Source organism: Cyanistes caeruleus, chromosome 3 (assembly GCF_971803275.1).
Source record: "Cyanistes caeruleus chromosome 3, bCyaCae1.hap1.1, whole genome shotgun sequence".
In the NCBI taxonomy this organism is placed as follows: domain Eukaryota; kingdom Metazoa; phylum Chordata; class Aves; order Passeriformes; family Paridae; genus Cyanistes; species Cyanistes caeruleus.
This window is the reverse complement of record NC_141703.1, coordinates 32,114,775-32,141,193: the sequence shown is the minus strand read 5'-3', so window position 1 is coordinate 32,141,193 and position 26,419 is coordinate 32,114,775. Positions and strand designations below refer to the sequence as shown.

At 38.6% G+C, this 26,419-nt stretch overlaps 1 protein-coding gene and 1 long non-coding RNA gene across 5 annotated transcripts in view; one reads left to right on the top strand and one right to left on the bottom strand.

Annotated features, from left to right (window-relative positions):
* The window catches only part of GABRB3 (gamma-aminobutyric acid type A receptor subunit beta3), a 112,833-nt gene that overhangs the window by 22,510 nt on the left and 63,904 nt on the right, over nucleotides 1–26,419 (top strand). Inside the window, exon 1 of one of the 3 annotated variants that reach the window (XM_086880618.1) lies at nucleotides 19,387–20,412. The exons of 1 other annotated variant lie outside the window; for it this stretch is intronic. The gene's annotated coding sequence lies outside the window, so the exon portion shown is untranslated. Of the gene's footprint in view, nucleotides 1–19,386; nucleotides 20,413–26,419 lie in introns of those variants that run through there. One more of the 3 variants, XM_086880619.1, reaches the window with a different exon arrangement.
* Nucleotides 17,742–26,333, bottom strand: LOC111946039 (uncharacterized). Of its 2 annotated transcripts, XR_015284389.1 has the most exons (5): nucleotides 26,232–26,331; nucleotides 25,330–25,429; nucleotides 23,170–23,300; nucleotides 22,146–22,251; nucleotides 17,742–21,106 (listed from the first exon to the last, which is right to left on the bottom strand). It is a non-coding gene; the product is annotated as an uncharacterized LOC111946039 (long non-coding RNA). The 2 variants fall into 2 exon arrangements; XR_015284388.1 differs by lacking the exons at nucleotides 23,170–23,300; nucleotides 25,330–25,429 and having other exon boundaries at nucleotides 26,232–26,333.

Sequence of the window (26,419 nt, the reverse complement as noted above, 5' to 3'; positions counted from 1 at the left end):
TTCCTTTAAGATACCTCATAATATTAGAAATGAAAACAGGCAAACTTTGGACATTTTACATAAGTGTGTCCTGGCCTGTTGTCATTTAATTTTTCAAAATGACATTTTTTTTCCTACAGATCATGTTTCTGCTTGAACAATTCCCATGCATTTTTGTAGTTCTGAACTGCTTCTCATAAGGTAGGCATTTGCCTCCAAGTGCCTTTGTTGCACTCAGTCTCCTGCAAATCCAGTTAATGTTTTAGAAAGTTAAAATCATGGATAATTCTATATTCTCAAAGAGGAGGATGGAGGACTTACTGTAGGATGTACCAACAGTAAATGTTGTATTGTTTCACTGAACTAGTTTTTTTTATTGTTGTTCCTGTACATTAAAAAAAACCAGTGCTTTAAAGAGTGTCCTTCTTTCAGACCTATAATTCTAGCAAAAATAACTCCTGTTTTCATTACCACCTTGAGCATTTTTTTCCCTAGCACTTACTTGGATAAAATTAGAGGATAACAAAAATTGTTTATTTTGAAATTTATTCTCTTTTGCTAGAGTTACTGAGTATTTCTTAATAATAAATTGGATGACTGCAAGCAAAATGTAGAGAAACAGTACAAAAAAAAAAAAAAGGCTTGTTTTCTTTCTGCAGTTTTTATTATATTTAGTTTTCAAAACCAGATGTTGACCTATACTAACTAACATGTTACTGTTGAAACTCTAAGGTACGCTTTTGCATTGGTTTTACTGCAGGGACTGATAAAAGCAGTAGCAATTCTAACACTCTTCCTTCTGGCAGTTATTTTAAATGGTCTTTTATACTCGGAGAGTTCATCATAAATTTCTAATGCTAGTGCCAATGAAGTCTGTTACAAGTTCTTGTGCTGCAGTGACAGACTGTGTTTCATAATGCAGCCGAGTGGCCACTGGAGGAAAAACCCTCTGAATAAACTGTAAGTTACTTCCAAACTCCCAGAGCATCCCAGAGAATCTCTGGAGGCTCTGAGTAGGTTTTCTGCTGTGTTAATTAAATCCAATTTCTTTAATATACAGAGTCTGCCTTGATTATAGTAATAAATTTCTAATCCCTTTTTTGGTTATCTGTTCAAAGCGTGGATGATTTCTGACAAGAATTTTGGGTTATATGTGTTACCGTGTTCTTGAGTGGAAATATGAGCAAATGCAGCTTCACCTTTTGGGAACAGAAGTGGTTTTAAAAGATAAACATACCTGGCCATTTTTATTATTTTCTATATCACAAAGGAACAGAGAAATGAAGAGTTGGGGATAAAAAATAAATTATTTGTCCCACAGTCCTAAATTTATTGCTCCAAGAGAAATCAGATAGAACTTGAAGTACTTACTGTCCCCTCAGAGCCACAAGATTTAGTGGTCAATAGTCAAACTGAGAATATTTAACTCCCATGCATATGAGAAGCCTCAGGAGCAGGTTGCTGCTGTGGTGTGAGTGACACAGGTGAGGTGAGGCAGCGAGGGGCTGCTCCCTTCTGGGAGCCTTCCCCAAGGAATCAACATTTCAAGACCTGTGCCACCCACCCCGTGCAATGGAATGTTGCAGCAGCTATGGTCTTTTAATTCTTTCTCTCTCTTGCTGACAGCACAAACCTCTGTACCTGCTGCAAAGAGAGATTGCCAGCTGCAAAGGGAAGGAAAAAATAAACATTGTGTATGCTCTGGGTCAGCTCTGTCAGTGCTCTGTGCTCTGCTGAACCTTGCGCAGCCTCTGAAGGAGCGCAGCCCCAAGGCTCACAGTCGGTAATCTGGCTGCAGGAATTTCCTTTCAGCTCATCCATTCAAAGCCCCTTTGGAAGTGACAGCATTCTGGGTGTTCCAGACAGGCTTTTTCTGCAGCCCTTTCCACTTGGTTCACAGTGGCACTGTGGCTGAGTAATGCAGGAAGGATGGAGAACAAGGGGGAAGCCTTGTTGGGTTGTTCAGACTGGCAGTGATGTTTTGAGTCTTGGCTTCAGCGTCACTGTGAGGCACGCTCTGGTCAGTGAGAGTTACAGGCAGTCCTGATGTGAAAGGTTTTGCTAAATAAAAGTGAATAAAGGTGCTTTCCTGACTGAGTGTTTTAACTGGGGAAAAAGTGCTTTATAAATGTTTTTTTCTTTGTGGAAAATTTTAGAAAATACAGTTTCAAGGTTTATGGTCCGTGTAAAAAACACAATTTGATAAATGACCTGATACTTCAAGAGTAAAATATTTTATGAGTAAAGCCTTATTTTTCCCTTACATTGTTTTCATGCTTGGCTAGTTCAAGTGCAACATCATGTACCATGCTAACTGGCACTTTGTTTTATGCCACATAATCTTTTTTACATTTTAAATTTTAAAACCAGAATGCACATTCTGTGGGAAGATCGGAAAAGAAAGCCCAAATAATTGTTAACAATTAGTTAGAAATTGTTTACATCTCAATGAAGGAATGAAAAATTGGCTTAAAGGTTTAGGTGGCATCACATCAAACACAAGAATAGTTTCTCTAACCACCTGATACGCTCCAAATTAACACCCTAATCCTGAGATAATCTCTGTTTATCGTGCACAGATATTGAAAAGATTAAGAGCAATCCAGAGTCGTTAGAGGAAACATAACATACACATACCCATGAATAATCTGTATGGTGGTTGTTTAGAACAACTGTGAGGAAGAGGTGGTCAGTGGGATTTGTTGAGCTGTGGAGGAGATTTACAGTTAACTAGTGGAAATCTCCATTTATAAATCGCATACCTACATGCTTAGGAAGAAGCAATTTCAAATCATTAAATGACAAGATGACTCACTCATAAAATTTGAATAATGCAGCTTTGGGTGTGCATACCTCATTTGTAAAACGTATTTCTTCAATACCATTGTGTTCCTTAGCAAAGACAAACTAGACAAATGATTGAGAATGTAGAAGTATTAGACCTCTAGTATTTGCCTTTGAAGAACTCATCGAACCCTTTTTGTCTTCAGTACATTTGTGAATTGAGGTCTGAGTCATATTCATGACATGATCTTAACCTCCAAGAAAGAGTGTGGAACTGGGGCAATGTGAAATCCCTATTTGCTGTTAAGTGAGAGAGCCAGCACTGGAGCAGAGGGATGGGCTGGGATCATCTGGCAGAACAAAGTCACGGTGCTGACAGGGAGGGTGGCAGGGCTCTGTTTTACGGCCAGATGTCAGATGTGAAGTATGTCTGTCACATCTTGAAACTGATTATGAAGTTCTATTAGTGCTTCTTAGGTATAAGACAAATTTTTAAGGCATTTCATTGTGTTGTGGGTTTTGATCACTGAGAATTCACTTTTTAAAGTTTTTTTTTATGCAACTGTAAGGGCTAGAAACCTCTAAAAAAACATGGAGTTAGCTATCTTCAAAACCAGAGCTGGTTTCCTGTACCTTTATTTTTTTTATGGAGAGCTCCTTGGCAAAGGGATGTACTTCTGAACAAAGTCTGCAGAAGAAGAAAGAAAATCAGAGGGAAGTAGTCAGGATTTAATAGCAAAATTGCAGGAGGGAGCTTGGAACACCTCATGAAATAGAAAGAAAAGAAAGAGAAAAGAGAGGGAGGGAGGGAGGGAGGAAGAAAGGGAGGAAGGAAGAAAGGGAGGAAGGAGACAGGAATTTGGTAGGATTTGTTCTTCCTTGAAGTTTTAGTTTATTGAAGCAGACATAATTTTTGATTCTTCTCTCATGAGGCTGGTCCTTCAAAAGGTCTTTATGCAAGGCCCTACACAGTCTTTCTTGATGTGAAGTTGGAGTACTGTGAGTAAATAATAAGTGAATGAAAGAAGCATGTTCCATTACAGACTAATGTAAAATAAATAGTAGCTAAGTTTCCTCAGTCTTCTGTTAGGTTCTGTATGTAATGGAAAGTTCTTTTTTCACTTCTGATAGGGGTGCAAAAGTTTGAATATAGAAGTGGAAGATCCTCAATTTTATAGCTGTTTTACTTCCCAACTATGCCCAGATGTATTTCTAGCTGTGTATCTACACTAAATGTATCTGAAAATAATGGAGAAGGAAAGAGTCCAAATTATCTGAAAGGCACCATGATTCATTATTCCTCCTCCAAGTGAGATTTCTGTGGCTTGACAGCTCTGAACCTCAGCCATTTTATTTAAATTTTCAGACACTTCACAGAGAACATCAAAAAGACAGGTTTCATTGAAATCTCTTGACCCATGTATTATTGAGAAGACCCAATAAATAATTCTTGTACTGTTTTAGTATTTTTATAGGGAGTTGTAATGTTTACATGCATCAAGAGCACAGACAGCCTAATTTATTATTATTACCTGAAATCTGTCTATTACACGGTATACTTTGGTTTGGTTATAATTGAGAATTTTATTAGGGTATGTGCAATAGACTCCCTTTTTTTTCAGACAATGAAACCAGATTAAGAATTGATAACTGCCTATGTTATGCATAGTTAAGAGTCAGTGTTTAGCTTCAGTGTTTGTCCACTGAGTGAACTGCTAGTAATTTCATTAACTAAATAAGTATTTATTGAACAGATTTGAAAAGATACAGTATGCAGTGTAAGTGGGTTGTAGTCCTACTATATTTGTTTATCACCAAAATCACTCAATTTATGTTATTTGGATGAGAGCTAAGGCGTAATAAAATTGAATCAGGTTTTCAAGGCATGTATAGGAAAAATTTTACTCTCTAATGAAAATGTTAAGAGGAGGAGGAACTAATTTGGCCTGGGTTGTTTACAGCTTTGAGCTATCATGTAATTTTACCAGGACTATTTCAAACCATTTATTTGATGTCCATCCCCATTTCTTTGAAAAATAAGGGAGGGAATAAAAAAAGCTGACGGAAATTTGGGAAAGATTGTGCTTTGTGTTTGCAGAGGTTTCAGTCTATATTGTAAGCTACTGCCAAATCACTTCACATCCTGATAGGTCCTAGTGTATTTAATTAAATCAGTGGGTTGTATTTGGGACAAATTGTTTGATTTGGAGGATATTGAAAAGCCTACCTTAAACTTTTTGAGGTTTTACACATTAAGCTGATCAAACTGCCAAAGTTTCTCTCAATGACTGGAGTACAGGACTAAGGCTGCTTTTGCATTTTAGAGAAGGGAATTTGAACATAGACCTCAACTACAGGTGCTCCACTTCTAAAATCATATGTGCTACTGTATGCTTGCAAGGGTTGGGTCACAAATCCCACTTCAGATTTTCATATGCCAGGATGAGAAAAAAAGCAAACACTTTAGCAAACATCAGCCCAGCTTGCAGCTGTGAAACGCTGGTGTTCTGTAACACCAGTTTTTTAGGAGAAGCTGCTGGTAAACAAACACATGTAAGTCAACATTTAATCCAGAAATATACTGGAAATAAAAAGTAAACTGTTTACTTTTTTTTAGGTAAAGGAAGAAAAATAATATCAATGGGTACAGAGTTCAAGAATTGTTAATACAGATAAAAATACTATTTTTTTTTTTTTTTTGCTATGAATCCCCTAATGATAATACCTGTCACAAATTATTGCTTCAAAAACTTGTAGTTGAACTAAATGTGGCAGATATTACACCTTATTGTAATATCTTGGATCTTAAGTACAAAACTGCTTCTTCTGCTCTCCATTATCCTACTGAGACCAGGCTCTTATTGAATGGCTGCACAGAAATCACAATTTGTCTTACACTGCTTATTCCAGGCTGGAATTTTGATTGGTTAAGATGAAAATACCTTCTTTGCCTGCTCTGCCTTTGTAATAGATCATATAAAATAAAAATTGTGTGCTTTTAGTTGTACAGATTAGAAAATATCTGTACTCCTTTTAGTAATGTTGGGATATGGTGCCACCATTTGTGTCCTTATAAAATGTAATTAGAATTGAATGTTTCCCTTCAAATATGTTCAGCCTGAGCTGATTTTTTTTTTTTGAGCAGTGTGGCAATAGACCATGAAGTGGAACATACTCAGGTCTCCTGATGCATCACATCCCACAATATTTTCTTCATGAAATGTTTAGTAATGTTTTAATGTTTATTTAACAGGTCTTATTTATTTTGCTGCAAACTGCAGCTGAGAGGCATCAAACCACCTATGTATGTGCTTAAAAATGCATTTAAGTGCCTAGCCCTGTTCAGTTTAGCAGATGTTAGCTGAAGTGATACACTCACTGAAATGGGGTAAATACTGTGATAAAACTTGGCAGTTCTTTGCTGTCCATACTTCGTGCAAACCACTGTCCCCCAATATTAGAAATCTCCACTTTAAACTTTATTTATAAAAAGGTCCAGTAATTTCCTCCTTAGCTGAAATACGGCTGCCACAGAGTGTTGCTTCTTGTTTTGCACTTGTAATGGCTTTTGCCTTAGAGGACACCCCAAATAAACAGTGCAGTAGTAGTAGTATAGATATGGAAGATAAGTTTCAAAAGAAATCACCTCTATTTCTGATGTAATGAACAAAATCTGGGTTTAAAAACTGATCATAGGACCCCTTGCCCATTTTCTTAATCTTTGTCATCATCTTCTTTGCTACCTCTGCTTTCTTGTATCATCCACATTCTTTCACTGAAATATTTCTCTAACATTACTGGAGTGCATTTTTTGTGCTTTTTTGTTTGTTTCTTCAGTTCCCACCCTGTTGGTAAAATACCAGAGTGTTTTTTTCTACTAGAAGTTTTCAGGCTTCACTGTTCTGAACCAAGACCATGGTAGGGCAGTGTTAATGTCCCTTTTCTGGAAATGCCCCACATCCAGAAGCAAAAGGCAGGTAGCTTGTGCTGCATTTGCAGTCATCCACTTTGATACGGGGAAGTCCATCAAGTCATCCAAGCCAGAACTGGCTGGAGCAGGCTACAGCTCCAGCATCCCTCCTCAAAGCTGTGTCTTGGAGACTGGTTCTTTCAGGGGCATATCAAGACACACAATTGCTGTGCCTGTTGGAGCAATGGTGTGGTGGTCCTCATAGACACCATGACTTTGGAGGTCCTGGCTGGATCTGCTGTGCCATGGTGCCATCCTGCTGCTGTGCCATGGGGCTTGAGAGCGTGAGCAGGGTGTTTTACCTCTCTGTTTCCATTTGTACAGTGTATTTGCTGAATTTACTCAGTCCTCCTCTGTGTCACCTACCATGCAGAACACACTGTCATGTCTAAACAATTTCTGTCTCGCAGTCCCATCAGATTCATTTGGGAAGCAGGCCTGCTCCAGCATCGCTGATAATTTCGATATACGGGAATGCAGTACTTTGCACATAGACACTGAAATACCTAGTCAAGCAGATACTGATTTGCCAGGTTTTACCTGTACACTTTCACTGTTTGACCACCTGGATGCTAAAGACACAGCCCTGGCAGACAATCAGGAGATGAACCTGGGATCATTTTAGTCCTGAAGCTGATCAGGAGGTGCCTACCCAAAATATGTCAAAGGAGTTTGCATTGTGTCCAAGAACTTTGATTGTGAAATGACAGTGGAGTTCTGTCCATTGGCGCTTTCAAAGGCTGGTCATTCCAGCCCATGGTAAAAAAAAAATCAGAAGGGAGGTTCCTGAGATTTTGGAGAAGACACTCTTTACTGCTGCACAGTTTACCTGAGCAGGCATTGCTGATATTTAAACTGCTGCGTGTGACTTCTGCAAACACTAAAGCAATTTAAGTTTTGCCTATAGAAATGTTATGGGCCTAAGAAAATTAAGCTTACAAACTGGAAGTCTTTTACATAATGAATAGTAATATAATAGGGAAAAAAGTGTCCACTAGTCAACCTGTTTTTTACAGGGGGTAGAATCCATCAAACCCTGCCATTGCAAGGGATAGCATTCAGTAATTTTAATGGTACTTCCTGTTCTCTTAGAAATCTGTAGTGGATTTATTTAAATGCAGACAGTATTTCCAGAGTAAAGGACTCTACCATGCCCTGTGTGCAACATGATTAAAGTTAGGAAGATGTTGTCAGTAAAGAGTTAAATAATAATTTTAGCATTCACAGCTAGACCTGCTTAGACCATTATGCAGGCTGAAATTATTTGAATATTTGCAAATCTTGCTTGATTGAAAAGTGTTCCTTTTACCCTTTAGACTCAGCACTCCAAAATGCTGAAAATATCTTTATAGCAAAATGTCAGCAGGCTAAATCATCCTGGACAGATAGTCCAGTAACTGCAGATACAGCCTTGAAGTAATCTTACAATAACCAGTGTAGGCTTTCTTTAGAGATTATCTGTATATTGTTTATCCTCAGACATTAGGTTGTGCCACATAGGGTGAAACCCCAGGTTTTTTGAGACACTTCCCTTCTACAAATCATTTTCCTTTTGAAACACTTCTAAGCTTGTTTGGCTTATCAGGCTGATCTGTGCAGCTTGGAAAACAAATCTTTAGAAGCAAATACTTCTCATGATGAGTACTCTCATTGTTCTTGGCCAGTCCACAGCTGGAGAACTGGGGTGGACTGTAAGTGATGTTGTACTTGCTGTTAAGAGAGCCCATGTGGCAGTAAATGAGTCAAGCTGATGAGATGCACAGACAGCTGTAGAGGTCTCTGTGTCATAAACAGTTGTTGTAGAACATTTTGTAGTGCATGTGCTGCTGCATCCTTCACCTTGCACACCTTTCCTGCTCAAAAACCTGCTTTGATTTGGGGAACTTCTCTGGGTACCCAGCTAATAGGTGAAATCTGTAAATCATACAATTCTGTGATTCAGGCATCCCATCCGTTCCAGCTGGAGCAGTGAGGTTAATGCCAGCCCAGCAGTTGTACAAATGAAGATGGATTTTTCAATTTAGAAACACAAGTTTTGACAAGATTGCCTTTCTTTGAGGGTGCTGGTATTTGTGTCATGTATTTTGCTGATTAGTGTTTGTGATGTTGAGGGATTGCTCTAACCTGTCTTTTTGTTGTTTGTGTTAGCTCAGCATTATCACTTTGTAGTTTTGGTATTTATGGTGGCTCAAGTTCTAGAGAGCCTTCTGATGTATTCATCAGGCAGCAAAGCTGTTGTATCAGAGATTTTGTTTCTTTCAAGCTTTATTATGCTGTGGAAATCCCAGTTCTCTTATGTCATCTGGTGCATGTTTAGAGCAATCAGGAGTGTGATTGGACATAGCCTTGCCATCACCTTCGCTCTGCACTGGCTGGAGTATCTGTTAAAACTTTTCTATCTTTTTCCTTTTTCCTGACTTTGCTTATCATTGTTAAAATGGTCTAATCTGTGTTCTGATATCAACTATCTACTTTGCACCTGCACTTGTTAGTGATGAAGAAATCAGATGAATAGTGAGTAAATTATAATACAGGGCTTCCTCCTATGCTCCTCTCTCTGTTACTTAACAGGATGTTTTGCCAAGCCCCCCTTCTTGTCCCCCAAAAAAAGAACAACCAACCAACCAACCAACCAAAAAAAAAACCCAAAAACCCCAAACCGAACCAAACAAAAAACCCCTCAAAAAAACAAACCATACAAAAAACCCACAAAAACCAACAATGAAAAACCAAAACACAAAAAAATCAAAAAAAATACCAAAAAACCAAAACCAACAACAACAAAAAAAAACCCAAATAAAAATAACTGAAGAGAATTGCTAGGTATTTTAGGTAACACCTAAATAATTGCAAATAGTTCAGGGACGTGTTTCTCAAAATACCAAATTTTCTGCGTCACCCTTATATTTTGTTTGATTTTTTTTTTCCAGTCAAATCTGTGTTTTGGTAAAACCATCAGGTTTCACTTTGCAAAGTGAGAGAGTAGGATTTGATTCTGGACAGTTCTTTTACGCTTGGGGTCCAAGTGGCTTGTGAAAGGCTCACTGCAGGAGAATGAAGACTAAAGTACAGCCTTCCTTGCAGTTTCCTTAGGTAAAATTAGCACGTTTGTGCAACATAATATAATACTTACGTGATACAATTTGCATTCAGAGATTCCCCCCACCCATTCCCACTCACACATGTTCTTTTGCTTGTTTTTCCTGTTCAGAATATAAAGGCTGCCCTAGCTGTCATTCTCTAGGAAGAGTTTTTCCAAATTCCCTTAGGGAAACTTTGTTTTATATATAAAACAAGATATTTTTTTTTTCCTCTAGATACTTTCATTCCTGCTGAAGATTTCCTTTTCTTTTGGGTATTTACCTAAAATTATAATTTGATAGTTATCACTGAAGTGCTGCTTTCATTGTATTCAGCTCTTAATGATTCAGAAAGTACCAATCACTGAAACAGTTATTAAAATTCTCAGTAAGTAGATGTAATTTAAAAGATCCAGACTGTCCAGAGGGCAGTAGACATAGATCTCTATTAAAAATGCAAGACATGTAAACTAATTCTTGCCAGCAGTTAATCAATAGCATGAAAAGCAGAAAACTTCTGACACAGTAATAAGTTTAATTATTTTTCAGTTCACACTGATAGACAAAAGTTTTTCTAACTCTGGGCTGAAAGCATCAGAGTTTTCTGTGCTACTGTGAAATATTTTGGGCCTGTCAGAACATGGGTGATCAGATTTTTTGTTATTAGACTCTTCCATCCTTTCAGAACTGAAATGCCCTAATTGCATATGATGCTGTTTAATGCTATAAATGCACAGTGCCTAATTTTCCTTTTCCTTTTAAGTATCCTCTCAGTTCCTTAATACAGAGAATAGTATATATTATATACCTTAAGAAACGTTCTGCAATACTCATGAATCTTTCTTCTACTTGTAATATTCAGAGAGTCATAGAATCATTTATGTTGTGAAAGACCTCTAAGATCATTGAGTCCAACAGTTATTGTATCCCCATGTGCCACATCTAAACATCTTTTGAGTACCTCCAGGGATAATGACTCAACTACTTCCCTGGGCCACCCAGTCTGATGCTTGACAACCCTTTCAGTGAAGAATTTTTTCTTCCCCTGGAGAAACTTGAGCCCATTTCCTCTTATTATACCACCAAAAACCAAGTATGTGTGTGTATTTGACTAATCATTTTCTTATTTTGTTTGGGTTTTTATTTTGTCTTTTAAAGTGTATATTGTGATCAGCTACATGTGTGATCAATGAACATCCTTTTGGTCTTGCCTGCAATCCCTGAGTATCTTGTTGAATTGTGGTTTGCAAGGAAGCCAGTAGGTTTCCAGTATCCTCACCCTTAAAAATGGGAGACAAGGAGGCAACATTGACCCTAGAAGATTTGGCAGCATAAATGACTGCTGTCATGATTACTGTGATGTGGGAGTGTGTATGTGCTCTGATTTTTTCAGCATTGAGCAGAAATGTGTAGTTCAGCTAGGCAGTTACATGGAGATTAATTTGCTTCAAGACTGAAATAGGGAATCCAAAACAGAGCAAATAGCAACTGGCACAATTTTTACATCACAACAGATTAGCGATGCTTTAGAACATAAAAGTCTTCAAAACCAGGGAGGAAAATGAGCACAAAGCCCCACAGGCTGCCTCTATAGAATCACAGAATATCCTGAGTTGGAAGAGACCCACAAGGGTGTTGTTGATGAAGAAAATAATATTAGAAAATCCTGTATTAGTATCTCCCTCTGACAGCTAAAGATTGACTTGGAGCTTCAAGAAACATTTCAGGTAATTGAAATTTCTGCTGCATACAGATTCATTGCTTATTTTGTGCTGCTTCAGCATTTTTCAGAATAAAATCATGGTACCTTAAGTGAACATATGTAATACAAGAGATTTAGTTGATGAATTGCTCCAAAGTTTTCCTCATGCATATTCTCTGGAATTGTGCCACAGGTGAAATTGGTTCTTTTTTTTTTTTTCCCCCTCTACCACTGAATCATATTCCAAGTTATTATTTTGCATCAAAAGGCAAATGCTAATAATAGCAATCAGCTTGCTTAGTCCAACATCCTGTCTAAGTGGGCATAATGATTTCAGCTGTGGTGCTTTATCAGCAATTATGCTTGGGTCTGTGCCAGCTAAAGAGTATATAGTATAAAATAACACCACTGACATGCTAACATTAAGGATTTTTATTATTCTTTAAAAGTACAATGTTCTAAAAACTATTAAACATAAGATTGTTCTTACTCAGTCTCTGACTCTATTTACACTAACTGTAAGATTTGCTTGGAGAATCATCAGTAGACAGATTTGCTTTCTCACTGCTGCACTAATCTAAGATTCTACACATGGCTTAAATTATACGTGATGGAAAAGAGAAGAGTAGAGAATTTAATTAAATTAAATGACCAAGTTGTCTCAGTCCAAACACATTTGGTCAAAAACTGTGCCAGCAATTGCTGTAACAATGTTCAGGCTGACCCCAACTTAAGTACAGCTATAATACACTGTTTGAATTTTAAAAAAATAATATCAAAAGAAACAGAAACCTCTTAAACAAAGACGTGGTGCATAATATTAGCAATAAAGAAAGAATTTACAGCTACTAACTGAAGTTTTGTTTGTGTATGGCACAAGGACACATCTTGATGGAGTGTCTTGCTCTGAATTCTGCAAAAGACTTACTGGAAAAGATCTACAAAAATGTATCTTACTTTTTCCCTGGTGACCAGCACATTATCCATCTACTAGTTCCCCTACTACACATTCAGGCACTAAAAAGGTTTGTCTGAGAGCCCCTTGTTCATAAAAACTGATTTTCTCATAGGTACACAAAATGGTTATTCAGAGTTTCTGGCTCTTGCTGTCTCAGGTGACAGTCAAAGTCTTCTGTGTTCCACAGCTACGTAGCCCTTGTCAAGCTCATCCTTCATCCCAGCCCGATGCCTAAAAATAAGGCTCTGGCAGCAATACATTTCAAATGTGATAATGTATGTGTTTTACATATTTAATCTGTATCTTATATATTCTTCTAAACAGTGCTTTGTAAGATGGAAAAAAAAATCCACCAAAAGCAACTCCCAACACCTTAGGATTTATTCCTATTTACTTATTCATAAATAAATTTACATTTTTGTTCACTCATTGATTCTTACTTTCTCTTCAAAGTCTTAAAATATCTTAGATATTTTGTTATATTACTATTATATAAGGCAATGTGATGCTTTGGGGCATCAGTGTTTTCTTTGGTAGGAATCCTTATTATGAGACAACATAATGATAAAAAAAACCCCTTCCATTTTGCGTTTGATATCAACAACATTGAAAACAATATTATCTTAATAATCCTTTCAATAGAAGCCAAAGCCTGATGGCTTAACATAGACCAGCATTCTGAATTTCAAGTTAGTGAAGCAATAACAGAATTCATAAAAGATTTAAAAATTAAGGACAGAGCATTAACATGTTTCAGGGGAAAAGGGACTCACTGCTACGGGAACTGAGGATCCCATATTTTCTCCACTGGCAAAGGTGGCTTTGCTGCTTTCTCCTTCCTGTGGCCCCAAATGTTTCTTTTGCCTTCACCACCTCTGTGCCAGGCTGATGGTCATGGCACTGCAGGGCTTGGTCCACCTGTGTCAATTATTTTTTCAGCTAATGTGCTTCACAGTGTACTCTATAACCGTGGCATTGGCACAACTGCAAAGCAGCATGCAATGATGCAGAAATTTGAAACAAGATTTTTTTAGGTGTACAATTTCAGTTATAATTTTTGACATGATTTCAGCTTTCCTTCTAGGAACAGTAACTGCTTATGTTTATGTTTTCCTTCAGATTTTTCCCTTAAAGGTATTGCCATCTTTAAATCCCATCCTAATTACAGTGTTATGAGGGCAATAGATATAATTTGTTTGTTCATTACTGTGTTGTCCTTGTTTGAGGGAGTTTTTCTTTGTCAGATGAATATGCTTTGGGCATATGTCAGCTGGCTAGCCAGCACTGTTTTTGCATTTGGGCTGTAAACAAAGTGTTTGTGCTAAATAACTGTTCCTTTTCCCAGGAGTTGAAGTTGGTAGTGCTGAATTGTATTATTACCTCCAAATAGATATATGAACTAAATCCACAATTTTCCTAACATACGCATGCAGAACAGATCATCATGGAAAACATAAATCCATATAACAACAATCATGCTGGCCATCACTGTCTCTTGGAACAGGTAAACACAAGTGTGTGTGAACAAGCCTGGGGTGGTTGTGCCCTCAGCTCAAACAACAGCTGCTCTCGCTGAGGACACGGAGCTGCTCTCACTAAGTGAGAAGCTGGATCAAGTGACTGTACTCACAGTCCTGCATTCCTGTTTGTGAAGTACACTTCACTGGCTAAAGTCACTTGCCTGAGGTTCCAGGTGGTTTTACTTCACCAATGGGTTGGGCTGAGGGCAGGCACTCTCGAGTTGCAGAGTCACACCTGGAATTACAGGCCTTTAGTCACCTGTGATCATTTGTGTGATCATCCATTAACTCTCTGCCTAAATTTTTAATATTTTTTTCTACCATTCCCTCTTCTCTTGAGTTCCCCCTCTGCTGACATTATTGTCTTCCCCCTTCTTTAGTCATGCTGCTTATTTTTATACGTAGAAATCATGGTGCTCGCTCTCTGTGACACTAACATGACTTCTTTGGCCATCATGCTGTCTTTTCTGATTTTTTATTCTTTAACTTTCATTGGTGTAGTGAGTACTTCGTTTTAGGTACTAGCTCAGAGACTTCTGTGGTGGGATCCTGTTTTAAATTAATCCCAAAGTGCAGTCTCAATACAAAACAGTGACACTTAACAGCGTCTTTTGAATTCTGCTTGTGATGAGCATTATGTGTAAGTACCGTGCATCCAGGAGAAGAATTTTTAAATGGGCAAAGGATAAGCTGGAGAAAAAAATCTTTATTATCCTATTGTACTGTACTGTTGTTAGAAATTGGTTTACAAGGAAATTACATCAGTGTCTTTAAAAATTACAACTAATATCATCAAAACACCATTGACCTCTATTTACAGAACATAACAATGCAGTTGGCTTCAAGAAAAACCGTGTATTTATTCATTTAAATAAACAGAACTTACTGGAATAAAATATTCTACTAAATTATATGTATTTTAATAGAACTTAACATGTAGGAGATGTATCAGGTAAAGTATGAAATCTGTGCAAAACATGTAAATAGATGGTACACATTATACTTATGATTGATGAGAAATAACTTTTGAGTATAGTGGAAGTGATGCTTTCATCTGAAGATGTCACTTTTCTCTAAAACTAAAAATAGCTTCTTATTCAGATAGATTATCAGGCTATGTTGCATGGAAACCATTTTTCTCTATTACTGTTCTTATGTAACACTGGCTTCAGGCTGAAAAGCACAATTGTATTTTTGTTAAATTAACAGTTTAAGGTCAGGTTCTTTCTCCCTCTGCTGCTTTATATTAATATCCCTCTGTGTCTTTTTGTGACATAATGAACTCTATAGCATATTGGAAGGGGTCACAGTAAACCCTTGTGGAAGGTGGACTTGTGTCTTTTGCCCTTAGTCAAGCTGATGGAGATTACAGCACTAAGTTGCGGTTTCTGTCTTGAGCTCTCTGTTGATCCCAGAGGATTGTATTGATATAAAAATTTAAAAGTTGGATTTAAATAATTTGTTTTTCTGTATTGCTGAATTGCTGATGAAAGTTAAGCCCCTTTTTTTTTTTTTTCTGGTGAGAAAGGGCATCTCAGAGTTACTGAACTGGTTTGTTGTTGTTGTTGTTGTTGTTGTTGATGGTGGTTTTTGCACTGAATAGCTTTTGGACAGATCCAGGGGTACTTGGATAACACATTTTTCAGTGCTTTTGATGCTTTCAGTTTTAGTTGTATTTAACACTCAGTTACCTCCTCTTTTAATAATTATTTCACTACAAGTAAAATACTGGTGTATTACCATTAGTTACTAAAGTATGTACTGATCCATAATTTTAGTTGAATACAGATGTTTTCCTCTAGAAATAAATTTTCTGTGTATTTTCTCTGCATGACATGGGGACAAAATATTTGAAGAGGAGTTTTCACGGCTCTGTGGGTTTTCTATTCTACTTCATGATTTTCCATTTCCCCTGCCTCTCCTCCAGCCTTTGGAGAGCTGTGTCTGTCCACCCAGGCTGCTACTCAGTATTCCTGCTGTCTGCACTCAGTATTCCTGCTGTCTGCACATATTGATTCCTCCTTTCCCTCCTTGCAGACCTTCAGAGATACAAAGCTGTAACAAAATAGGGCTGTTAGTCTGTGGTCCTGTTTTTTTATTGACACGCTGTCTGTATCTGTAACTGCTGTGATATGCCTTTATTATAGATGAAGAGATACTTCAGACTCAGGGTTTGAGTTGGTAGGAGCATATGCCCTCTTAAGAAAGGAAAAATGAAATCTTTGTGATAGCCATTTGGAAGTAAACCATTTGACTAAGACACGGAGTCATATGAAATGCTGCTTCTAACCGTGAAGCTCTGGGCTGGAGGGTAAGAAGAAGGTATAAAGAAATGACTGCATAGAGACTGTCAAAGAGCCTAGGTTTCTTCAGAGGTCGTGAATGGGTTCTAACCCTTTATTTTAAGAGGGAAATCTAATGTGAAAATTTTGAGATTGTATATTTCTGTTAGATGTGGTTTGAAATCCTTTTTTCCACTCTACACTGGTTCCAGCATCCCTATAAACCTACATTAGAAATCTGTCTGCTACTGACTGTATTTTCCCAAGAAGGAAAAACCCTCACAGGGGCTGGAATCTCAATTAGATGTGCCAGTTATCAGCCATTTTTTCCTACCTACAGCTGACCCTTATCACAGGCTGTGAGCAGCAGCACTGCAATACTTCATCCTCAGAGAGAAGAATCCAAGACATGTCTTAAATGCTGGACCTCAGCACCCAGTTCAGGGGTCTGGCTGATAAACACTGAGATTACTTTCTGGTCTTCATAGCATCATTTGGAAGAACTCTTGGGTCCATTTCTTTGGACATAAGATGCAAAGGTCCAAATGTATGATACCGAGTGCCATAGTGTGTAAGCCTCAACGTGGTAAATCTTCCAGTTTAGTAGTATTCTGTTTTTCCAGTGCAAACCTTAAAGGCATCTTCTCTAATTTAGGTACTGTTGTCATCCTGAAAATTTAATCTTAAAGCACTGCTGGATGTAAACTTCCATGCTTGTTGCTGTGAAAAATGGATGTCACTCAACAATGTGGTAGACAGCTCAGTTCCACCATTTTAACAATCTTGTTACTCCTTTGTTTCCTCCAAAACTGTGTTTGCCTGTAGTTAAGCATAATGATTAGGACTCCAAATAGTACTTAGTCACTTTGCATTCTTTAAAAATCTTCAAAGCTTCTAGGATTCTTCTTATTTTTGTGATTACCAACAAATAATGTCCCAGAATACCTTCGTGCCTCTTGTAATGACTCTTTTCAGCTACATCTCACTTCAGATGAGCTTTTTTTGAAATTTTCAGAACAGTCAATTTTTGGAGATGCAACATGTCAAAAAGTGCTAAGAGACTCTTCAAAACATAATTAGCACCTATTTATCCCGAGTATCATATCTTACGAGGGCTGTACCCAAGCACTGTCAAATTTGGGCCAATGGCAAATGAGAAAAATCTGCAATATCTGAAAAATAAATGTGCATTTTGTTGTGTTAGGAGTTTCTTTTGGTTTTGTGTTTCAGGATTGTGGGGTTTAGGTGTTCTGGTTTCTTTTCTTTTTTTCTTTTTGTTTGTTTTTTGTTTGTTTTTTTTATTTGCTTGGTTGTTGGTGTGGGCTTTTTTTCAGGGATCTAAAGGCCAGGAGGTGAAGTTGAGAATCTGGGAAGAAAAGAGATTCTAAATGGTGAAGAGCCGAGTGGTGAAGGATTAGATCTTCCTCTCATTTATTCACTTTTGTCATCTATAAAAGAGCAAGAACTAAGAAATTAAAAATCACTTTATTTCTAATTCTTGGAAGGAATATGGTATAGGATCAAGGGACCAATCTCACTGAAGTGTTTTCTCTGTAATTAGAAGAAATCTGAAACACATAACTTCTCTCCCCTAAAAAAACAGATTACAAATACCAAATCAGAAAAGCAACTGTGCAATTTCCTTTAGCTACAGAGCTTTTAGTCCCACTGCATTTTCCATTCACCTATGGAGAGGCAGCCTGACAGGACTGCTGTGCACAGCTATTAGGTTTAATTGCCATGGCTTTACTTTGCTTTTCTTTACCCAGAACATGTTTATGGCTAAAAATAGAGCCATTCTTTTCTGATGTAGATATAATATCTCTAGGAGCTTAACGGGTTGCATACTATTCACCAGCAGAATAGTGATTTATAAAATACTTACAAGGGAGCAATTCTGTTTGTAGAAAGCTAACCTTTCTCACCTGAGGAATTGTTTTAGATGGTCAAGCCGTATTTGTGTTATTTTAATATTTAATCTGTAGTCCTTCTCCTCTTCAGCCTTTGTTTCCATTTAAGAATTAATTTTTTTTTCTTAAATTGCACATTTTGATGTACAGGATGGATCAATAGGAGCCTCATTGAACATGAATGGTCAGATAAAATTAGAGGATTACTGTTCAGTACTTTATATGCCTCGTGTAAACATAAAGAAGAGCCCATAGAGTAGAGGCAAAGATAACTATGAGCAGGCAGCATGATTTTAGGAAGGGCTGGCCCTTCCTGATCAATCTGATCTCCTTTTATGAGCAGATGACCATCCTGGTGGATGTGGGTAAGGCCATGGATATTGTCTACCTGGTCTTCAGCAAAGCCTTTGACACCATCTCCCATAGCACACTCCTGAAAAAGCTTAGACAGGTTCACCCTTTGCTGGATAAGAACTGTCTGGATGACCAGGCCCAGAGAGTGGTGGTGAATGGTTTTACATTGAGTTGATGTTCCTGTCACCAGTGGTGTCCCCCAGGGATCTCTGTTGGGCCTAGTTCTGTTTAATCTCTTCACTGATGATTTGGATGAGGCGATTGAGTCCACCATTAGCAGATTTGCAGATGACTCCAGGTTGTGTGCTAGGATGGATCTAGGAGGGCTCTGCAGAGGGATCATGACAGGCTGGATAGATGTCCTGAGACCATTGGCACGAAGCTCAACAAGACTAACAAAGTACACCTTGGCCACAGTGCAGAGCTACAGGCTGGGGCAGAAGGAAGCTGTCCAGTGGAAAAGGACCTGGGGGAGTGTTCCACAGCAGCTGAACATGAGCCAGCGTGTGCCCAGGTGGCCAAGAAGGCCAATGGTGACCTGGCCTCGATCAGCAGTAGTGTGGCCAGCAGTAGCAGGGAAGGGATTGTCCCCCTGTACCGAGCACTGCTGAGGCCACAGCTCAAATCCTGTGTCCAAGTCTGGACCCCTCAATTCAGGAAAAACACTGAAGGGCTGGAACCTGCCCTTCCAGAAAAGGGCAACGGACCTGGTGAAGGGTCTGGAGCAAGTCCTAAGAGGAACAGCTGATGGAGCTGGCTGGTGTTTAGCCTGGAGAAAAGGAGGCTGAGGAATGACCTTAGCACTTGCTACAACTGCCTGAAAAGAGGCTGTAGCCAGGTGGGGGTTGGTCTCCCAGGCAACCAGCAACAGGACAAGAGGACAGAGTCTTAAGCTGCACCAGGAGAGGTTTAACCTGGGCATTAGGAAAAATTCTTTACAGAAAGGGCAATTAGATGTTGGAATGGGCTGCCCAGGGAGGTGGTGGAGTCACCATCTCTGGAGGTGTGTAAGGAAAGATTGGACATGGCACTCAGCGCTATGCTCTAGTTGACATGGTGGTGTTGGGTGATAGGTTGGACTCAATGATCCCAGAGGTCTTTTCCAGCCTAATTGATTCTGTGAATGGTGTGCCCCCAAATGGAAGACAGGCCTTGTCTACTCACTGCTTTGAAACCGAGTACTCTAGACCAGCTCCATCTATTGCAGTCCACAAGCTGTTTCTCCACTGATTTTGGCAAAGTGAACTCAGGGTTACTATGTAGTGAACAATGTTGTTACTGAAAGTAAACTGAAATTTGCTATCAGCAATGCTAAGTCAATCACCACCTGCCAAATGTTTTTTCTTTCTATTTGTTATGGTAAATTAATTATCATTTCAAACAGCTAGACTTTTTTTTTTTTCCCTCTGAATTCTTGTTCACATAATGTGCTTGATCTCCTCTTGCAAGCTGGAGTATGCTAGAAAAAGAATGACATTTGTTTTCTACTAGAATATAAATCCAGGAGTATAGTGTGCAGAAAATAATGTGAGAACTCCTTGGGGGAGCTCTGTAGCCCAGTTCTCCAAGATAATAGAAATATTAATATTTTCATTTCAGATACCAAAGATGCAGGTTAACTTAGAGTCTACTCATCAGTAGCATAAAAAGTAATTTTTCTTTGGATGTATTGATATGTAATTATACAGTTTTAAAATAAAATTCTGATTGTTGGTGAAGAGAGCAGAACCAGACTAGTAGCCCTGAGGGCAGTCTCCTGTCGATACATGGGACAGGTGACAGCAGGCAGTCCTGTGCCAGGACAAGGAGGCAGCTGAAGGAGACCTGTTCATAGGCACAACAAAAGTTGTTTGCTGATTACCTCATCATTTGAGTAAGTACACCATAACAAACAGCTAGATTGGAGACATTATACAGTAGATTAATACTCCTGTCTCAAGACACAATTCAGTCACTTCTGCTTGAGAATTAGCTCTTATGTACTCATCTTAATAGTATGTGCTTTCCCAGGGTCTTAATAAAAGAGGTTATCCTGCTCTTCTGAGAGGTTTTATCCTCCTACATTACTCGAATGCCAGCAAACAACCCTTCAAATCCAGACTAAAATGCACATTTCCTCTGTGGATTTTCAGGTTTTAATTTGAGACCATGATGTTAGCATCCTGAAAAGCAGTATGATTATTACACAAGAAGTGGAGAGCCAGGTTGAGATCTGCTCAGGAGCTCATTTCAGACACACAGGTCTCCTCTGTGCTAGGCAGGGGTATTGGAGGGGGTTGTTGTGTTATGGCTCTCCTTAGTCTGATAGAAATGTCCTTTCTCTGATAGAAAATCATACCTATCAATGCCTTGTCAATGCAAAAAAACTCCCCAGCCCCCTGGGGAGAATGAAATTCTGTTTGTGTCTGAAGGAAGAAATATCTGAGGGCAAAGTGGTAATTTGTCATCTATAGCTTTGGCTTCCCAGCTGAGCTTCCTCACAAAGGTGTAATTTAGGTCTTCCTTAGAAGCTCACTTTGGTGTTTCCTCAACACTGGAGCATGTAGTGCCCCCTCTCCATGTGACTTCTGCCAAGGTATAAAGATAGGAATGTTGTGGACAATGTGAATTTATTTAGTCAAGCTTAAAAAAAACCCCAAAACCAGCAAGTTCTTAAACATCTCTCAGCATTTGTGCCTTAATTGTGTTTTTTATGTGCTTTTTAAGACTTCATTAAGGGAAAGGAAATATTTCACATGAGATGTAAACCACACTGGATATGGAGCTGAATGTCTAGCTCTTGAAACCTGTGCTGGATTTAACCTTGCTAGAGATGCTCAAGAACTGGCTGGACACAATCCTGTGTCATGTGCTCTGGAATGACCCTGCTTGAGCAGGGAGTTTGGACCCGATGACCCCACCAGCATTCCCTTTCAACCTTATCCATTCTGTGATGCTGGGATTTCTCATGCTCTTTCTAAAACTAAACACATTTAAAAGTCTCTACAAGGGAGCTCTTCAGCCAGTTAGCACATTGTATCAATATGAATGGTAATTATTACTGGTTGCTTCACATTCTCTAGGGTGTGCCTACAGATTTTCCTTTTGCAGCTATTACAATTACACTAATTATACAGATAAAAACACCCTACACTAGTATACAGATATCCATTTGTTTGAAGAATGCACATACTGATGGGATCTTTTCAATACAAATTAAGCCATTTTGAACTATTCAAGTTAATTTACATAATAGACCTTGCCTATGAAGCTTAGCATTTTGGTCTTGATTAAACAAGGATAAACAAGAGTATCTGGGAGTGCAGTCATTACTCCTGTGAAGCCTCCCTGCTGTGAAAAGGAAGTGAAGTTTCCTTTCTTTGGATTTTTTTAAAGTTTGCAATCAGATTTAAGCCAAAACAAAATATGTGCAGACATATTTGGGTAGAAATGCTTGTCAGATCCCTTTTTTCTGCTCTCAGATATAAATGACAGTGAAGAGCAAATATTTCTAAGGTTTGTTGCACCGATCCCCTTTTCTACAAACAGGTGAGGAGGTTGGGCACAAGTTACCAGTCCAAATGGGCCCCTCCTTCTCTTTTGCCTTTCACAAACTGGGGAGCATACCTCAGCTTGCAAGTAGAGACGTCTGCTGAGCATGGGGAGAAAGAAGGACTTCGAAGAAGTCTCCTCTTGCTTCCTTTCGTGCTTGGCCTTCAAAATGCCCACCTCTCTGTCAAGAATGGGGGGGAAGAGAAAGCAAAAGCAGTAAGGATCACAGATCTTTACAGGGACTAGACTGAGGCTGTAAAGAAGAAGGATGAGCAAACAATTAACAGTCAGCTGTAATTCCAGCAGCTGGTCATCTGAAACAGACTGGCATTTCTCTACACAGAGCCATGCATTGAATAATTAATAATTATGTTACAGACACAGCAGTTAAAAAAACAAAACCACAAACAAAAACACCCCCTCTCCAAGTTCTAAACGTGCAGAATGTGATTAGAAAGGTTTCTCCAGCACTGGCTTCATTAAGAGAAGGTACCGTGCTTGAATTCCTTTCTTTTTCTAATTGTTATCAAAGTATCCCCTTTGTACATATATGATAGTTAAACCCTTTTATGAATTCTCTAGCCTAGGTCTGAATGAGAACTAACTACTGTCACTGTATTTTTATTTGATCATTATTGCCATTTGGATCCAAAGATTTTTGTTTCCTTGATTAATATTGAACAATACATAGATAAATAGGGAGCCCCAGGCTTGCCTTTCCATTCATATTCTTTCTTTGTTTAAGGTTACAAATAATTTTTTTTTTCTCTTCTGCTTGTAATTGCTAATGCATATCTACAGTCATTTTCTAAAATATGTCCTGGTGTGATACAAGTTTGCTGCCATGTCCTTTATTGACACTGCCTTTTCTGTTTTATCTCACATATTTGTCCTTTTACTTTCTTTTAAGAGCAGACACTCAAAGCAGGTGTTTTTGGGTTTTTTTGCTGGTAATCTTGGATTCAGAACTCTCACACTGGGAATCCCTGCACTGCCTCATCTTCTTCCATCACATTCACTTTGTGCTTTTCATCTTCTGGAAGCCACTATATCTTTTGTGTCTGGTTCAATTTTTGTATTTTATCAAATTGCTCCATACCCTTCTGCAAAGGGAGCGATCCTCATCTTCCCCACCCTTTTCTTATGCAGTTCTCCATCGTGTGTAAGGTTTCAGGCTGCTCGTGACCCATTTCTGCTGGGATGCCAGTGACAAAGCTCTACATTTTAGTGCTTTGAAGTACATTGGGAGCATGATGGAATATGAAAACCAGATTATTATTTTAGTATGCAAAGAGGTCAGTTTATCAGTAGAATTGGTTGTATTTCTGCCCAAACATCCTTTCATATCTCAGTATCTTTGAGAACATAAACAGAATGAAGACTGTGTTCATGTCTGTTCTCTGCAGTAGCTATCAAATACAGCCCCAGCTAAACCAATACATTCAAGTGCTATGTTTTTTAATAGTAAAAGGAAACTTTGTAGCACTAAATACAATTTTAGTTCATCATTACTTATTGCAGTTGTTCTGCCTCCCTGTTTTTGGGTTGGTTTTTTTTTGTTTCTGTTGCCATTTAAAACAAGGAACACAGACTGTAGGGATGGCTGTTAACACACAAATTCAAAGAGAAAGTCCCTTGCTCTGTTTAACATTATGAATTGATGCTTTAAAAATTATCTGCTTCAGTGCTAATTTTACCTTGTGATGAAAGTTAGGCTTTAAATATGTAAAATGCAATGAGAGGGCAGCAGACACTATCGGGAGCTTGGAGAAGTTGTCTTGTTTTCCTCAGAACAATTGCATGACCTTCCTCTCAAAGGCAGGTCTGTTTAATTACCAAATAAACTAGAAACACAGGAAAGTGCTTTAGAAGCTGTCCACTGGTTTAGCTGAGGAAGACCTTCAGGAACTCCTGAAGCTTGGAGGGAGCTTGAAGGAAAGGTATTGACCTTTTAGTTCACAAATATTTTTAGGGGTGCAGATATCTAGGAACAGAGAGCTACTGTTCCAAGTTTCTGCTGAAATAAGGTGAGTCCAAAAGACTTAGAAGACAAAATTGCTTCTGACAGTAACAGGGAACAGTCTGAGGAGGGCTTTAGAAGGTGTGTGGTAACAGTAGTAATATTTTTCATGCACCCCAACATGTATTAATCAATACATGTTCTATATTGACTAATAAGAGAAAGACAGCTTCTGAATTCTGCAGAGCTAGGGCAGCAGAATATTGACTTGTAGCAAGCCAAACAGGCCCTTCATCCTTCTCACCCTTCAGAAGTATTAATGCATAATGGTTCTCTTTAAACAGTCCAAATGTCTTGATTTGGAGAATAAAGCCTCCATGGACTGTAACACTACTGCAAGATAGAGAGCTCAGTATCTATTCATATAAAGCTGTGGGTTTTAGGAAAAAGGCCCTTATTTAAGTCCAAAATAGCAGTTGTAGCCCGTGCTAATTACATTATGCACATGCCAACAACTGATAGCCATTGACCTGTATGGAACATTTCCAGTTACAAACTGATTGAAAGTGCTTCAGGCAATCGTTCTGCTTTATGGGGAACCACTGATGCCTGATGTAATGACCTGACCAATGCTAAGCAAATGCAAAGCCCTCTAAGCAGAGTGGTACAAATATAGACAGCCAAAAGGCCATGCGCTCTGTGCTTATCAGCTGTGAATGCTGAGAGCAGGTTTCACAGCCATGAGTAATCCTCAGCCAGCTACTCATCCTCAGCACATTCCCATGGAGCTGAATGTACAGTGGCTAATTCCCTTCTGGGCTGAACTGGATGCGTTTTTGAAAAGATCTCCATTCCCTGCATAGTGCAAGAAGTTACATTTATGTCTTGGGTGAATTTGATAAGTGGGTGAAAAGCAACAGTGAAGAGTCATTTCTGCTCATGCCTGTTCAAGAACTTCACCTCCTCCTCCAGCTCTGTGCCAGTCCTGGGTTACAAAGAGCTGAAGCATTGGGGACCACACTTCCTAGTGTGTGTTTGTGTATACAAAAGGTGTTTCCCCTTGCCTGCCAGTAGTCCTTGAGGAATTTTATGTAAAATGTAGGTATTTACATAATTAGGATATACATTTAAGGGCCACTAAACATGAGAATGTAACTATGTTTGACGTACTGTAGAGCCCTGAAGGCTTTAGAAACTTAGATTTGCTGTATCTAAATAATGTAGTTGCCATAATTTAATGTTACCCTTCCTGTATCAACATTTGACAACTTAAACCAAAAACTACAATAGGCTACATACCATGTATCCACATGTGAACATCTGTCCATGTTGCTTTGATTCTTTATAGTCAGTCTTCATTATTACATCAAGGTGATGTGTAACTTTCCCTACACCAATGCTGACATGAATGTTTAGAGTTAATACATTTCTGAAATACCCTTTTAATTCTCTCTATTTTTAAGATGATGAAGATACTAAAACTCAGATTTTTCAGTGTTTTTTTTCCTGTGATGCATTGCTAACTAAATTTTTTCACAATTTTCCTGCCCAAAAAAAAAACCCAGTAAGAATAATACACCTGGATAGTTCTAATATTCAGAACAGGCCTGTAATGATGAATTATCCCTTAATGGTGTCTTATATTAATAAAATTAAAAATGCTTGCTTGAAATCTTCAGACATGAACTATTTTTGAGAAAGCAAAAATTGTTAGGAATGGTCAGGTTTGGGTGTTTCAAAATCCAGCAAAGGTAAGCAAGAAGGAGGCAGACAAGAACAGCAGTAAACAATGATGAAGAGCTTGTCATTGTTTGCATCTCAGTAGTTTCCATGCTTCCAAGTTCAGTCTAAGTCAGGTCAACTCCCTTACCTCACTAACCCTTTCAAAACTCTTACATTAGGAATTGCTGCTGTTGATCACAAAAGCAGGAAGTGAGGTGAAGGCATGAGTGGCAGGAGAGGAAAAGTTAAGGAATTTCAGAGTTTTTATGAAACAGTATAGTGGGGTGACTGTGCCTGGGTGCCAGGTGCCCACCAAGCAGCCCTATCACTCATCTTCCTAGTGGGACAGAGGGGAGAGAGAATAAGATAGGGAACAACTCATAGGTTGAGATAAGACAGTTTGCTAAAGAAAACAAAAAAAGGTAAAAGTTGGCACACACTTAAGCAAAGGGGAAAAAAAAAAAAGAATTAATCTTTACTTCCCATCAGCAGGCAATGTTCAGGCACTTCCCAGGAAGCAGAGCTTCAGCACACAGAAGTTACTCCATAAGGCAAACACTATAAAATAACAAATACTCCTCATTCCTTCTCACTCCTTTAGCTTTTATAGCTGAGCTGAGGTCACATGGTCTGGAATGTCCCTCTGGTTAATTTGGGTCAGCTGGCC